We start from the raw sequence: 15,950 nt of genomic DNA, 5'->3' as shown, positions 1-15,950 counted from the left end.
GGGAGTCTTTTGTCCAGAGAACATGAGCTGTTTTCACCATTTCTTAGTATTAAGTTTCAGAAAATTGAACAGACCTGGGAGACTTCACTGCACCTGCTTTCCATAGATAATATTTGTAAGTACAGAGGCTGCTTAGAAGGATCTGCTTTTGTGGAAATAGACACAGAGGTGATCCTTGCACATGCAGAATAGTAGAGGTGACTATGGACTAAATAGAGTCTAGACCAAAACAAAACAGGCCCCTGTTTATGAGCTATTCATGCTGTAGGAGATCCTTGTTCCGTACAGATTTGGAGGCTCACAGTAGGTTTTATATGGTCTCTTTTTTTCTGAGAGGATGTGATGCACAAGTACAGTTTCTCTGTTCCAGCGTAACTATAGGACAGTTTAACTGATTGCTTCCATTTTATCTGTTTTTTATTTCCCCCACTTAGTTTGGGGAACAAGTAATTCTCAGACTGGATTTTCCAGAGCCTTAAAGTGATGCTATAGATGGAAGAAAGAGCCATGTAGTGGCTTAGGGCTGCATAGGTAGTACTGGTAAAAAAGATGAATGCAAATACAAAAATTTTTATCCGCCTAGTATCAATACAGAACTGGGAACCTAAGTCAATGAAACTTTTTCTTACCTGTAAACATTTGAAAAAATGGCTATAATCTGTTGTCAGAATGGAAATGGGGTAGTCTGAAATTTGCCAGCGTACAGGATTAATGTTCTGGTAAGTCTAGATACAGCAATCTTATACACAGGTCTGTTCTGACCACTTTTTGGCAGCTAGCATATTCTAAGTGAAATGTATTTTTAAAAACAAAATGGAAATTAGTGAAAAATGCTTTTAAAGGGTGCAAACAATAGAATGTTTTATTTTGGAGGTTTTTGATATGAGGGGAGACGAGTTACATAGTGCTGTATTCTTAAGGCTCATATGAGCTAGCCAGAGATGATGAGCTATCTTACTAAAAAATCCCTTTATCTTTGAGTTAAAACTCTAAAAAGCACTGAGGACATAAAAACTTTTTTGTTAATAGTTCCTCTGCAAAATTGAGATCATAAATTGCCTATATTTATAGATAAAAGACACTTTGGTGACTTCATTTTACATGATCCATGGTCATGATGTTGTTGGACAACATTTTGGGTATGTTTAATGTGTCATGCTCAACAAAAGCTTTTGAAAGATCTTTTCTGTCCTCATCACGGAAAAGTTTTTTTCTCTTCCTTCCATCATGCTTATTTTCCAGCACTTATCATCTCCTATTATGTCTTATCTTTCTTCTGGATAAAATTGTTTTTTCAATTCATATGCAGAAGCACAGTTAACCTCTGAGTGTAATCTTTCCATGCCATGGTACTCACAGGTTCTAAGATAGTGCTGTTTGCTCAGGTAATGTTGGCGAGTAAGACACATTACAATTTTAAAACCTTTAAATGGAAAAAAAGGCCTTGTATACCTCTGGAGAATGGAAGTAAATTACATTCTTCTGTTATATATGTGAATCTGATTATGGGAATGACTGAGTTAATTTATCTGGTTATAAAGAACATAGTATCTTCTAAAATGCACGTGATGATTATTAGTTTTGTTGATTTTAGCTGAACTGTAGACATTTCTCAGTATATATTACAATTTTATATTGTTTTCTTAGAGAGAGAGTGAATGCAGCACTAGAAAGCAATTATGGAACTAATAAATTTCCCTGAAAAGCATTTTATGATGCATCATTTTGCTGATATTTCTAAAAACTACTTAAACTTACGCTTAAATTATCCTGGTATCACAAATACAACTCACATCAATTTATCCCAAAGATACCATCTTGATAAGGATATATTTTCCATTATTGGCATAAATAAGTTGCCTTCCATAGGAGCTGTTTTCCCCAGATCCGGAATGTTTTATCACCAAGGAGAGTCACGCCTACCTACTCCATGTACTGGGGCACCTATACTGTATCTCACAAAGAAGAAGAATAACATGTATTTTGGCATTTAAAAAAGCAAACAACAAAGCAGACAGTCATCATACAAAAGTAACCTCTTCAAACAAACTCTCAGTCACCCAGCTTTGTGGTGAATTTTGTGTAGGAGTCGGTTTTCCTTTCTCAGTGTACCACATATCTCAACTTCAGTGTACCACAGTCTCAACTTCAAGAATGATCAGAGACCTAAAAAACATGATCTAAGAGAAAAGACTGAAAGAATTGGGGTTGTTTAGTCTAAAGAAAAGGAAAGTGCTGGGAAAAGTAGTAATGATCTTCCAAAATTTAAAAAGCTTCTCTCCAGAGAGAAGGAATACATTTTTATTCATGTTCAGTGGGTCTGGGGCAAGAGGTGATGGACTTGGAGTAGGAGATTTAAGATAGACATTAGGAAATTATTTCAAATTGCAAAAGTAGTTTTGCATTGGAAGCGATGACCTAGGAATCTTGCTTACTGAGGGCTTTGAAAGGCAGTTTAGGTCAAATGTTTTAGGAATGGTTTTAGTTGCAGTAGATTATATACAGATAACCCCAAAAGATTCCAGACTGGTTTATATTGTTTCATTTTTCTTGGGTGATTTACAACAGATGCATTACTGCTGTGTTATTTTAATTCTCATATTTCCTTATGTATATGTTCTTATATTTCCTTATATCCTTAGAAAATGCCAGTAAGAAGACATGACAGTAGGTGAAAAATTGGCTAAGTAGAATGTGTGGTGAAGTTCCCAGTAGCAGAATAGTAAGGCATCACAGTTACTGCAAGGTAACTGTTGTGTTTGAGTGGGAGTGTGACTTGCTGACACGTCCCTCTGACAGGGTTTAGGACACTTGAGTACCAGGCTGGCATTCAGCAAGTAGAGGATGTTCAATACACAGAAATCTATGTTTGAACTGAACATTTACATTTTAATTTAATTTTAATACATTTTAATGTCATTTTAAATTTTAATTGAAGTGTTGGTGTTTCTTCACTTTTTGCTGTGTGTAAATACTTCCTGAATTTGCAAGGAACGAGCTCTTTCCAGAGTTCACCAGTGTCCAGTTTGTTAGTCTTCAGGTACTGTCACTGCAGGTTTAGGGATATTCTGCCCAAGATGCGGGGAAAAGATAGATATTTTGAGTAGCAAGTTCAGAAGCCAAAATTACCTCAACTAATGAGGGATATGAAGTTGAACATGATATTGTTTCATCTGAATTTGACTTTTATCTTAGAGACTTTTTGTTCCTCACAGTTCACTACAACAGTATCCAAAATGCTCATTCCTCTTTCAAACAGAATTGGAGCATTTATCATTTGTCCAAGTTGAATATGTTTTCTACTGCACAACTTAAAACACCTCTTGTTCACCTTCTCCTAAGTTGTCTTGGGTTTTTTATTTTCACCATTTTTCCTGTAGCCTAAAATCTCTGTTTTCTTTCTGTAGGTAGCTATAAGTCTGCATTAACAGAGTGGTAAAATGATGCATGGGAAGATTCATGAGAACATATGGAATGTGACCCTCTGGCACACAACTCTGTCCCAGTCCAAGATCATCTATGTCTCTGTCATTCCTTGACAGAAAACTGTTGAAACTGTTTCTGGATACTGAATGATGTCTGTAGGTACTGTGTTCTAATCCCTTGCAATTTCAAAATTTCTCCTAATGCATAAGATTGCTACAAGTCAAACTCTTTATTACGTGTCCTGTCTGCACCACTGTGGTGATTTCAGATGTCTGAAAACTGTTACGCTGCTATGTTTAAGTCTTTCCCTATGGATCACGATTTGTAAATCTCTGATACTCTTCACCGTGATGCAGACTCACTCTTTGGTCCAATTTTTCCATAACCATGGCATCCAAAACTGGACAGAGCACTCCAGTTAAAAACTCAGTGTTGAGTAAAGAGAATATTATTTAGTATGTGCAAAAATGCCATTTATCAAACTTAGTGTCCTTCCTTTTTCATAATACAACATCATTGACTTCCGTTTGTAGCACACTGTCACTCCCTATCCTTCTCTGTGTAATTCCTGCCCACTCAGATTTTCTTATATTTCTCCAGATTATTATTCTGAAGGGTACTGTTTTGCAGTTCATGTTGAAACTGGTCTGTAACGGCTAAGCTAGCTGAATTGCAGAGGACAAGTTACTGGAGACTGAACAGAAGGAACATGAAGAAGGAACCACTGAAGATTTTGCACAAAAAGTGTTAGGTGATTGTGAATGACTGCCTCTGGCACTGGGGAAGAGTTAGTCTTTGGGAAATTAACTTTTCCATCTGCCCAGAAGTGTTTCCTCTTCTTAAGACTCAGTTTTACTTTTTGAATAGTCCATGTGTGTACACCCTCCTCTTGCAGAGAGAGCAGGCTGGAAATTTGTACCTGTATTTGCTTTTCCATGCTCAGACACTTCTGTTGTCTGATGGGATACTGTGTTTCCTGCAAAAACTTCTAGAAAACATCATGCAGAGAACAAGAAATATCATAAATTAAGTCTTCTTGATTTCTCTCTAGTACTATAAGAAGAGATACAAGAAGATAGTTGTACAATCCCGGTTAGTCTGTCCTGGTTTTGGTTGTGTGGAGATTCCTATGACATGTAAATCTCAATTGTTTAAGCCTACTTATATGACAAAAGAGGAGGGAGGCCTTTATTTTAGCAGAACAAATCACATACTCTTTAAACAAGAACAACTCTCACACTGAAACAAGACAGCTAAAGGTACTGTAAATATATCCCTATTTTTTTGAAAAAGTGTTTAAAAAAATTTGTGTATAATAAATTATTTTTCATTTGCTTTGAAGTGCATGCCTACAGTTAGTTTTTGCAACAGCAAACTTTTCCCTCTTTCAGTTAAGTCTGTAGAAATTACAGACTCTGTGGAGCTAATTTCTCTAACTTTTTTTTAGAGGTGTTATCATCTTAACAGGAACATCCTAACAGTGGACTTGTAGGCTGCTTTAGAAATTCATATATTAGGCTACATATTGACTTAGGAAATGTCTCAAAACAACATGTGCCTCATTTGGTGTTTTGGACTGCTCACTTTTCCACAAAAGCTCATGCAGAAGTAGATGACCTTACAGAATCTCTGCAAGACACTGGATGATTGTAATGGTTCATATTGCCGCTGGCTCATAAGCTGTACACCAGCACGTTGCAAGGGTTAAGGACCAGGTAGAATCACTTGCTGGTATTTTGATGCCCTGAAGGATTATTGATTTTGCAAAAGAAATGGATAGTGGGATGCCTTGTGAGGACTGTTCCTGTGCCAAAATTTGAAAGTACGGGCTGAAGGTGTTCCTGTCAACTATGATGCCATTCATAGCTTTTGCATCAGAATCTTAAATTTGCATACAAAGATCTCTGTTGTAGAAGCCCCATCTTGTGGACAACCAATCGATGACTACTTCAGCACAACAGATCTGAGATACTTAGAAAATCTGAAGATATTTTGGTAGTCTTTGCAATAAACTGTAGAGTCTTCATATTGCTGGACAATATGGAAACTTCATTCATGTGCAGAAATCAGCATATGCTTTTGGAGACTTTTTCCACAGGTAAGAAATAGTGAATTGTAGAGAGGTGATAAACAGGGATGGAAATAGGATGTTGTTCTCAGAACTCTGTTTTAAATCTGAATCAGCTAAAACACTAACAAGCCTGACTCCTGCCTTGAATTCCCAGAATAGTGTGCTGTAGGATTTGTATAGTATAAATGAGTCTTTGGGTGGCAAAATCATGTAAGGGCAGAAGGACATTCTCTGAAAAAAGATTATTAAGACAATAGAAAAGCATGTATGAAAACTCATGCATATCTGGAATATGGAAACTTTGGGAATATCCGTAAAGAGATACTTAGTTTCAGGACAAAGTAATGGAAAAGGGCAAGCAACACCAGACTCAGTGAGTCAATGCACTTGGTCGGAAGAGTGTTAGGAAGATAAAAGGAGCATGAAAACAAACCTGTGATAAAAGCTATTTTCAAATCTCAGTATGACAGTAGTAGACTATATTGTATATATTCTATAGAATAATATATACATATAATTAGAATATCTTTTTGTCACTCTGAACAAACTGGGTTACTATATGATAGTTTTCTGTTTCTTCTATATGAAGAAAATAGGAAACTATATGATCGTTTCCCATTTAATAATAAAGGCTGTAATAAAGTAGCCAAAAAGTGTAGCGACATCTAGGGAAAGTTTGGCAGAAGTGCCTCCGCGCTGAGACATCTGTAGCTCCATTTTTTTTTCACTTCTTAGGTTGGCATTTGACAGTTATACTCCATTCAAAAAGAATAATGTCTTGAGCAGCATAACCTGTTGAGAAGCAAACAGAATGAATATGAGAATATGACTTTTAAGGTTTTGGAATTATCCCAGTAGGAATTTTGAGTGGCATTAGTAGAAAAGAGCTATTCTTCACTGAATTTGCAGGTTAGAGCTGTGTGAATTTAAAGTAGGAGATGGGTATGTGCTTAAGTCTAATCTGCTCTTTAAAAGACATCCTACATCTCTAACAGGAAATGTAACCACTTTTTTTTCTGTGAAGATGGTGTACCCAGGGAAAGTTTGGTTGAAGTGCCTTGCTTGTAAGGGATGACAAGAGTAAAAAGGAAGATGGTGTATGAATAGGGTGCCATACCAACCCCTTTGTTGGGAGAACAGAGGTTGGTATTTCTACACGTGGATATCTGACTAAGCATGGTGATTAAAAAAGAGACAAAAGTTCATGATCTGGATATCACAAAGCCAGGAATTTCCTAGTTCTTATCAAGAGGAGTCTTCACTTTAAAGACATACCAGATACAGTATATTGTAATACTTAAAATTACCTGTTAATGTGAGCATACATCTGCCAGTTTACAGTTGAGTTTAAAGTGACTGTTTACTTTATATTGAATCTAAAGACTTAGATTTTCATCCTTCAGTAGTCTGGGAGTTTCATAAACACAACTCATTCATAACATAAATAGATCTAAAAGAGTCACCATTCTTAATAAATTAACAGATGAAGCTATAAATGCACATTACCAGCATATTATTAAAAAACTCACAGAAGTGCCTGTGGATACGCAGGAGTTCCTGACTGATTCCTTTTGTTTCTCATAGAAATCGAAAGCCTCTTTTGAAATAGAATTCTACATTTTTGGTGAAAGGCATCTGCGAGGAAATGTCTAAGCCAGGGGAAATCCTTTGAGAAAAATGTATATTCTCAATTTTTACCTCAGTCTTCTCCTTAAGGAAGGGAATATTAAAACTTTAGCAATACACGGGACTACAATTTTTACCTAAGAGCAAATTCTGCTGGAACCAGCATGTGCAATAAAAATCAAAATCATAATCTTTCTTAGTGTGAAATGAAGCCATGAAAGGAGCTTTGTGACTCTCTTCTGTGGAAGGTGTTTCTTCCTCAAGAGGCAGGGAACCGCGGATGCTAGTTCACCCCTCAGGGGAAGAGCATATGAAGTTGGAACAGCTACTTAGAATTCCCTGCACTTAAATAATGAAGCATGAACAATTCAACAAGGGGAGTACAGACAGATATTAGTATGGTGTGAAATCCAGAGAAGAAGCTGTAGCCTAGGAAAAGAAAATTAGTATGTAAAGCTTGTAATAAAAGGATGTTGGAAAGCAAGAATTTATTCCAGAGGTGCTCAGTGAGGGAATAGTGATTGCTCAGAACCCGTGTTCCACCAAGTGAATTCATTGTAGTGCTGAGAAAGGGCAAGCTCTGGTATAAATCATAGAATCATAGAATGCTTTGGGTTGGAAGGGACTTTAAAGATCATCTAGCTCCAACCCCCTGCCCCGGGCAGGGCCCCTTTCCCCCAGCCCAGGGGGCTCCCAGCCCCGTCCAACCTGGCCTTGAACCCTTCCAGGGAGGGGGCAGCCACAGCTGCTCTGGGCACCCTGGGCCAGTGCCTCACCACCCTCACAGGAGAGAATTTATTTCTTACATCTAATCTAAATTACCCTCTTCCAGTTTAAAACTGTTACCCCTGGTCTTATCCCTACACCCCCTGAAAAAGAGTCCCTTTCCACCTTTCCTGTAGCCCCTTTAAGTACTGGGAGGCTACTGTAAGGTCTTTCCAGAGGCTTCTCTTCTCTTCTGGGATGAACCCCCCCAACTCTCTCAGCCTGGCCTCCCAGGGGAGCTGCTCCAGCCCCTGATCATCCTTGTGGCCTCCTCTGGCCCCGCTCGAGCAGCTCTGTGTCCTTCTGATGTTGGGGGCCCCAGAGCTGGACCCAGCACTGCAGGGGGGTCTGACGAGTGGAGTAGAGGTGGGGAATCCCCTCCCTTGCCCTGCTGGCCATTCTTCCCTTGGCGCAGGCCAGGACACGGTTGGCTCTCTGGGCTGCGAGCACACATTACTGGCTCAGAGTCAGTTTTCCATCCACTAATACCCGCAAGTCCTTTGCAGGGCTGCTCTCCATCCTCACCCAGCCTGGATTTGTGCTTGGGATCGCCCTAGCACGTGGGCAGGACCTTGTACTTGGCCTTGTTGAACTTCATGAGGTCCCTCTGGGTGGCATCCCTTCCCTCCAGCATGTCAGCACACCACACAGCTCGGTGTCATTGGCAAATCTGCTGAGGGTGCATTCAATCCCACAAAAACTTTACAAAAACTTTAAACAGGACACATAGGGACAGACTATTTCCTTACTCTGACCAGAAGGATCTAGAAAAAGATGCTGTTGGTAAAAGCAGGTCCGGAGGAGTATAAGATAAGGGCAAGCATTCAATGATAGTTTTTATATTAGATTGAATTACAAATTATAGTTGCATGTATATGCCCGTATAAGAAGGAAGGAAACTGATGACATCAAGACACTGAGGAGTAATCTGTTGTACATTCACCTGATAATATGCATGATAAAATGTTCAGTTGCAGTGTATTATAAACAGAGTTAATTGATAGAAATTGCAGAGTAATATGAATCTCTTGTACTAATAGATTTTATCAAGAAAATACAGCAGGACTGGAAACTCACAGTGTAAGTGTAAACTTGCAGTAACCCACTGGCAGAAGAGTTGTGTAGGTGTATAAAATTGATTTGAAAGGGAATGAAGAGGTGTGACTTGTGAATTGCTACTTCTTAAAGATAAAAAAATAATATACATATAGGTTGTTTAAAAAGTTAAGTCTTCATCCTTATCTCTTTATTTTGCACATTTTTGCAAACGTTTTCTGTGGTTGCCTCTAGCCTTTCTACTATTTTAAGTCTTACCTATTAAATTTTTATTGATATGAAAATTTTGAGATGTAATAATACTGATATATCAAGTGATTTAGCATTAAAAAAATAAAGATTTTCAATGGCCATTTGAAAACAAGGCTTGATGTGTTATGTTACTACAAAATTAAATATTTGCAGTGAACTCTGAGCACTCGTGTTCATAATAGATGAAAGTCTTCTCTTAAATCTGTGTCTCCATAATGACAGTTGAATATTCCAACTTTGGTATATAATTTTAGCATAGTACTTTATGTTTGATTTTCAGCAGTGTAGGTTTTTGCAGCTAGGTGGCTTATGCTTTGAGTGGATTCTTCTTTTTAATCAAAAGGAGGAAAGCTTTTGCTCTACCTCTTTTTAAACTCACCAGAGCCAATCCTTCATACCAAAGTTCATGTTTTATTGACCAGACAGTGTTTTGTCTTGGTTAACTTCTGTGAGGATACAGTGCTGTAGAAACTATTAAAGAGCTATATTGATGTTACTGTAGTATTTTACCAGAATAGTTAAAGTATACAGTTCGTTACTTGCATTTTCATGTCTGTGGTATCAGCCTGTTCTACTTCTCTGCAGCCATACTGTCTCTGCCTTGTGTCCCTTCCTCTTCCAGCCCTGTCCCTTTCTCCAGAGCTGTGGCGATGCCACATTGCCGTAACCCCACTGTCACGTGCATTAATCACCACCATAGGATCCAGTTCCCCAGAGACAGATCCTGGTCCCTGTGCATAAACAGATCAGCAAGGTAAGGAGAAGGAAAGGCCCCTGCCATCACCAAAGACAACTTGAAACTCTTCCGAGATTTGTCCAAAAGGTTCAATAATTCTACAGTTCCTTATGGTAAGACGCTTTTTCTGGTATTAATGTTGTGAACACTCTGAAATGGCATCAGCTATTAGTTACTGTCACAACTTTTAATTCTGTGTTTCTGTTTCAAATTTTCCTCAGTTCAATCAGAACCAAAAGTTAATGCCCATTGGCTAATTTCCAGTGCATGCCTCCACAGAACAACTGTTGCCTTTAAGTGGTAGAGAGATCAAGGCTTGAACTGACAAAAGACATCTGTATCTTGGAAAACAAATTAATGCTTATGTTTTAATTTATATGTTCCTGGCTCTTTTATGGTTCCTGCTTTTCAAGTAATGTCTCCTTGGATCCCTAGCTGATGGAGAGTCAAAATGGAAAAGGCCCATGAGAGAATTATCACAATACAACATCTGGTCTGCATTGGAAAAAGCTGAGAAGGATATTCAAAATCTCTGAGACCGAGAGGCAGCTATGAGGCACTTTGAATGTCAGGCTATGAAAAATTGTGCAGGTTGCGGCCACCTGGGCCAATCTAGTGTTGTTTTGGGAAGAGCTACTCTGCTTCCTAGCATCTGAATTTTAATCTCGCCTCAGCACAGGTATGTGAGAGCTGGGAGTGGTATGAAAGGTGTTTGCTTTTCATAATGTTAATCTGAATCCCAGCATTGTCCTAATTATATTGTGGGTTGTTGCCAGTCTCCCAGTTTTCTTTTGAGCATGTCAGCTGAAAGGTCGAAAGGCTTTCCCAGGGCTTTTGGCATAGCTTTATACGAAAAAGAGTGGAAAGGACTTTATGTATTTTTGGAAGATTATTTTGCATCCTGCTTTAAACTATTCCAGAAGGTAAAAGGACATTAGCTAGACTGTGTATTGGCTCGTGTACTGGTATGTTGCTAATGGCAAGGAGTTTTGCTTTGCCTAATTATTCCTGGTTTTTGCAGTCACACACTATGAGAAATGCAAAGAAATGGACCAACCTGGGCAGTAAGGGTACCACTGCATTCAGAGGAAACAAACTCCTTACACCATATGAAACTTTGGTCCTTTAAGTCATCATAGCTCATACAGAACAGAAACAATTTGATATGTATAACAAGAAACACTGAAAATTGTTTGCCAAACAAAGGCATAGACTGCAGATGGAAGAACTGATTAAAATTGTTTATAGATGGGGAACTAAATGTAGATTTTTCAAGAACAAGGTTGCTCTCCTCCCTGCCAAGACAAACAAATCTGATAGAACATCTCATTGCTTTAGGCTGCCTGAGGACCAACTGGAAAGTCTAAGGGCCTTTCTCCACAGAAAATTTGTGTATTGTCGGTACAGAAGTGTGCTGTCTGCAGTTGCACTGTGGCAGCTGCAGAGGAAGTGGAAGATTCTCAGGAATACATGAGGGAGAATTGGATTTTTGGCTCCTGAAACAGTGTGGAGTTTGGAAACTGGAAGTTTGAGTTGGATGTTACTGCTATAAAAGGTTATCTGTGAGTTAAACATAATAGTGATTAATTTGCTATCTTTAGCTCTCAGCACTAACAACATGATGAAATAGAGAATTCCTGTTCTCTAGAGTTGCAGTTTTCCAAGATGCCTTCATTCCTACAAAGTTACCTGGATTTGCACTGTTATAGGTTTTCAGTGTTACCTTTAGAAATCTGTGCACAGATGTTTTTACAAGGCAGTATATAGTTATCCCAAACAACTGGTTTTAATGGGCCAGTTATTTGGGAAAAGCATCAATAAGAGCATAAATACAATCCCCAATACTGACATAAAACATATATTAGCAGAATAATATCAGTTGTATTTCACTGATATATAGCAGGCTGTGGAAATATAAAACTAATCATGTCTTTCAAATTCTGTTATATCTGTAAACATATATATTGGAAAAGGGGGCCAGCAGCATCCTGGGCTGCATTAGGAAAAGCATTGCCTGAAGGTCAAAGGAGGTGATTATTCTCCTTTACTCAGCACTAGTGAGCCTTCAGTGGGTGTTCTGTGCCCAGTTCTGGGGTCCCCATAACAGGAGGGACTTGGACACACTGGAGCAAGTGCAGGAAAGGGCCATGAAGACTGGAGCATCTGTCATAGGGTTGCCCAAAGAGGCTGTGGAGTTGGCATCCTTGAAGATTCTCAAAACCCAACTGGGCAAGCTCCTGAGCAGCCTGCTCTGTGTGATTCTGCTTTGAGCTGGAGGTTGGACTGGATGATCTCCTGAGGTGCTTCTGACCTCAGTGATGTTGTGAATATTTGAAGCCGTTCACTTATGTCTTGTCAGCATTTTAGCTGGAATGTGACTGTGTAGGAATCCTACAGAAAGCAAAGGCTGTGACCCTAGAAATAAATCCAGATGACTGAGGCCCAGAAAAGGCATGATGGGAGCTGCTAAGTATTTTGTCTCATCAGAGTGCTATTTTACTTAAAAATACAAATATAGAAGTGACTTGGGTCTTACTATCAATGACACTGAATATCCATAATGATCTCTCGCTTCAGCTGGACTGCAACCTCTATCTGAACACCTATTTTAGTTTAGTCTTGTTCTGGAAAATCTTACCATATACTTTACTCTGGAAATTAATGTTTGGTGCTTTATGGTGCAGAATTCATTTCATGGTTTGTTACATGCTTTCTTTCCTTACTAGTACTGATATTAACAAATTGCAATGTATTTTGACATATTACTTCAGCACATAGTATGTCTCAAGGAGTTGAGAATATCATAATTTGAGCAAGGTAAAACATATAATTACATTGCATATTCTGTGGCACTTTGTAACTATTCTTACAGCACCTTCAGAATAAGAACAAAGATGAAATTAAAAAATGGCTTTCATATTTTAATGGACACAAGATTTATATGTAAAGGCAAAGATAATGTATCTTTTTAGATCAGCTGAATGGTGCTATGAAGATTTATTTACCTGTGTTTTTTCATCGTGAAAAAGCCAACGTGCAGTGTTGAGAATTCCCAGATCCTCTTTCTTTTGAAAACTCTTCATCTTTCATATTGCCTCTAAGAAAAAGGGAAAGCACTTTGGAAAACAAGAAATTGAGGAATGTTGCACAAAGAATTAGGAAATAAATAGATTATAAAGCATTTGATTTTTTTTTTCACTTCAGCAAATGAAACAATAAGTAAACAACCTGTTTCTTTGTTATCAATATATGGAGTCACGTTGGATATGGTAGGCCAAGATATAAATGTATAAATAACACCTGTGATAAATACTAGAAGACATCAAATTTTGCTGTGGATGAACCCATCCTGAAACCACAAAATTAAGTCTTCAGATATAAATAACATATGAAGGTCAAATATACTTAGTCATGAGTTGCCATCTTCTGCCACTGCTTTTTCCTGACTTAACGCTTTTAGAGCGTCTGTTCTCGGATTGCAGTAGTCTCTGCGTGGGATGGATTTTCATGCAGAGTATTACTTTTTTTTTTACTTTTATAAATTTATAACCTATTATATCTATCCAAGGCTGGCATAGCTCCAAGTCACCCGTTTCTCAGTAATACAGAAAATTAATGTCTAATAAACATAGAGGTTTATGGAACCTTTGTTTGATGAAAAGAGTGTTAAATAACATATTAATATTGCCTTGTCTTTTGATAGCTAGAGCTGTGCTCTTTGTTTTTCTGTAGACCAGATAGGTTTTGCATTTGGACTAGAGGAGTCTGGGTTTATCCATCCCTTTCTGCAAACTTTCTGAACATCACCTCGATATTCTTCTCTTGTTGAAAGGACCCTCTGAAACTTTCATGTCTAAGGTTTGGTGCCCTTCTCCACTTCTCCCTGTGGTAGGAACCCCCTTTTTTTCCCTGACACCAGGGCTGTGTACCCCATAGTTTTAGCCGGGGGGTGCTGGCTGCTTTCTCACTCTTCCCAGGATTTTCTCCAGCCTGACCCATTTTCTGTTAATACCCACTGCAGTTCTGTGTCAGTGGGTATGGCATTTGAAAATGCAGAAATCTGACTTTAAACCATACAAACTAGCACCATAATTTCAGGGGCTTGTCTCCTGCATGTATCAGTTTAGTAAGTGGATTTATACTGAATAATTGTAAACTGTTACAGCCCTCTGAAACTTTCTGTCTAGCTTCTGTAATAAGTAAAGTGACATAAGGTCACTGATGCTGTGGAAATTGGTTTTGCAGTTGATGTGCTAATTCAGCAAGAAATCAGTTGTTGCAGAAACCCAAAGAAAATTATTTTAATATAGTACCATGCTACTCTGCTGACTTTCAGGAAAGAGATAATTAAAACATTCAAGAGCGTTCCCAGTTTCTAGAGAAGATACTATTATGGAAATATAAGGTTATTTTTACCACACAGTTTATTAGCTTATTTTCTAAAAGCAAATCCACTGAGTGTGATGGACACAAAATAACATTCTCACCTGCTCAAGAAGATTAGAAAGAAGATATTTTTATAAACTGAGGTTAATATAAGAATGGACTTGGCACAGTCTCTTCTGTGTCACTCACCCCATGTTTACAGTAACCGCTGCTGCAATTTTCTGGATGAAAACTTCCATCCAGATACATCCAAGGCCATTAATAAGTCTGCACTAGTGCAACTGATTGCTATGAGGAATAGAATTACATGGATGGTGCCTAAGGAGGAGACATTGTTATTTTCTGCTCAAACTTTCTTTCATTAATCACAACGTTCTTTTGGCCCAACCATCTCTCAAAAGTTTTCTCAAATGCTAGACCACTTCTTCTAAGAGTTGCCTTATGTGTCAAGCAAGCATCCCCATAAAAGTTTGTTAACTACCTGTATTTATTAATTTTGTTCAATTTAGTGAACTCTTATGTTTGCTGTAACACTCCAGTTCGAAACAACACAAGGGCAGTGAGCAGTTGTGGAGCAGCCTCTGAGGCTGCCAGCCAAAAAAAACTTGATTTACTGGTTATTTCTATCACTATAATGATTAATTGGGAAGAATTTGTGAATGCACAAATATCCGGAAAGAAACTTGTGTAAACTTCATTTAAAAAATAGATACTGTCTAACAAAGGAAAAAAAAGTAATCAACTGAGACAGCTACTTAAAAGAAGTTTTCTCAGCTGAAGGCTGCAGGGTTTCCATGCCTTGCTTTAATAGTTACATATTTGACAAAAGAGTTAAACTAGAAACAGAAATGCTCTGGTGGGTGAACTTCCATCTGCTACTAAGGAGAGTTCAAGGAGGGACTGTAGTATGGTCAGTATTAGTTGAAGGGCCTGCAGTATTTGGGCTGCAGAGGTCCGTATTTGAAGAAAAGGCATGATATGAGGGGTCTGTGCCCAAAAACTATGCCAGACACAGAAGCTGTTCATCCCAAGCAGGGTTTATGCATGTCAGATCCCCAGGCAGAGTTCAGCCCAGTCCATTGACAATCCAAGAAGGGAGGAACTTGGTCCGAGTTGTCGTCTTCTCCACCTTCGTTTTATGCTAGTGTCAATAGCAAGTTGTATGCAGGTAGTTTTCAAAGAAATGGAAATGGAACATGCAATTCAGTGTTTAATACTATGCTTCCTGGGCTTACTCAGATGTGCACACATGGGATGTATATATACTGCACACAACTTGGAGATCTCCTTCTGTTTAAAATTCTGGTTCCTCAGTGCTTTACTGATTTTCCGGTATAGCAGGTCAAGTACTCGTAACAGTAACACCCTGTTACTTCAACTCTGAAAGGTTGTTCTGGGAATCTAATGGCCAACAAAGTGGAATTTAAATTTATTTTTTGTTTTGTTTTGTTTTTCAGCAAGCATTTAAAAGATCCACCAATTCGTCTCTGTCAGAGATGATTTTTTTTTTTGGCTTAGCTTGGACACTAATCTCACTGTTGAGTTTACATTTATGGAGTAGGACCTAAGGTTTTCTCCATGTGTTCAGCATTATGGTTCTGACTTGTAAGTATTGTTACTTGGGATACTTGC

The 15,950-nt window shown here is 38.3% G+C and overlaps 1 long non-coding RNA gene across 1 annotated transcript in view; it reads right to left on the bottom strand.

Moving 5' to 3' along the window:
- Positions 1 to 834: 834 nt before the first annotated feature.
- Positions 835 to 15,950, bottom strand: part of LOC116965471 — a 33,219-nt gene continuing 18,103 nt past the window's right edge. The window contains exons 3-4 of the long non-coding RNA XR_004409380.2: positions 12,938 to 13,029; positions 835 to 6,289 (exon numbers count right to left, since the gene is read on the bottom strand). This is a non-coding gene — a long non-coding RNA (uncharacterized LOC116965471). The remainder of the gene's footprint in view (positions 6,290 to 12,937; positions 13,030 to 15,950) is intronic.

The sequence above is a fragment of the Tyto alba genome, unplaced genomic scaffold, assembly GCF_018691265.1.
Source record: "Tyto alba isolate M040663 unplaced genomic scaffold, T.alba_DEE_v4.0 Super-Scaffold_1000006, whole genome shotgun sequence".
Classification (NCBI taxonomy): domain Eukaryota; kingdom Metazoa; phylum Chordata; class Aves; order Strigiformes; family Tytonidae; genus Tyto; species Tyto alba.
The sequence above is the reverse complement of the archived record's forward strand: the minus strand, read 5'-3'. Positions and strand labels throughout refer to the sequence as shown.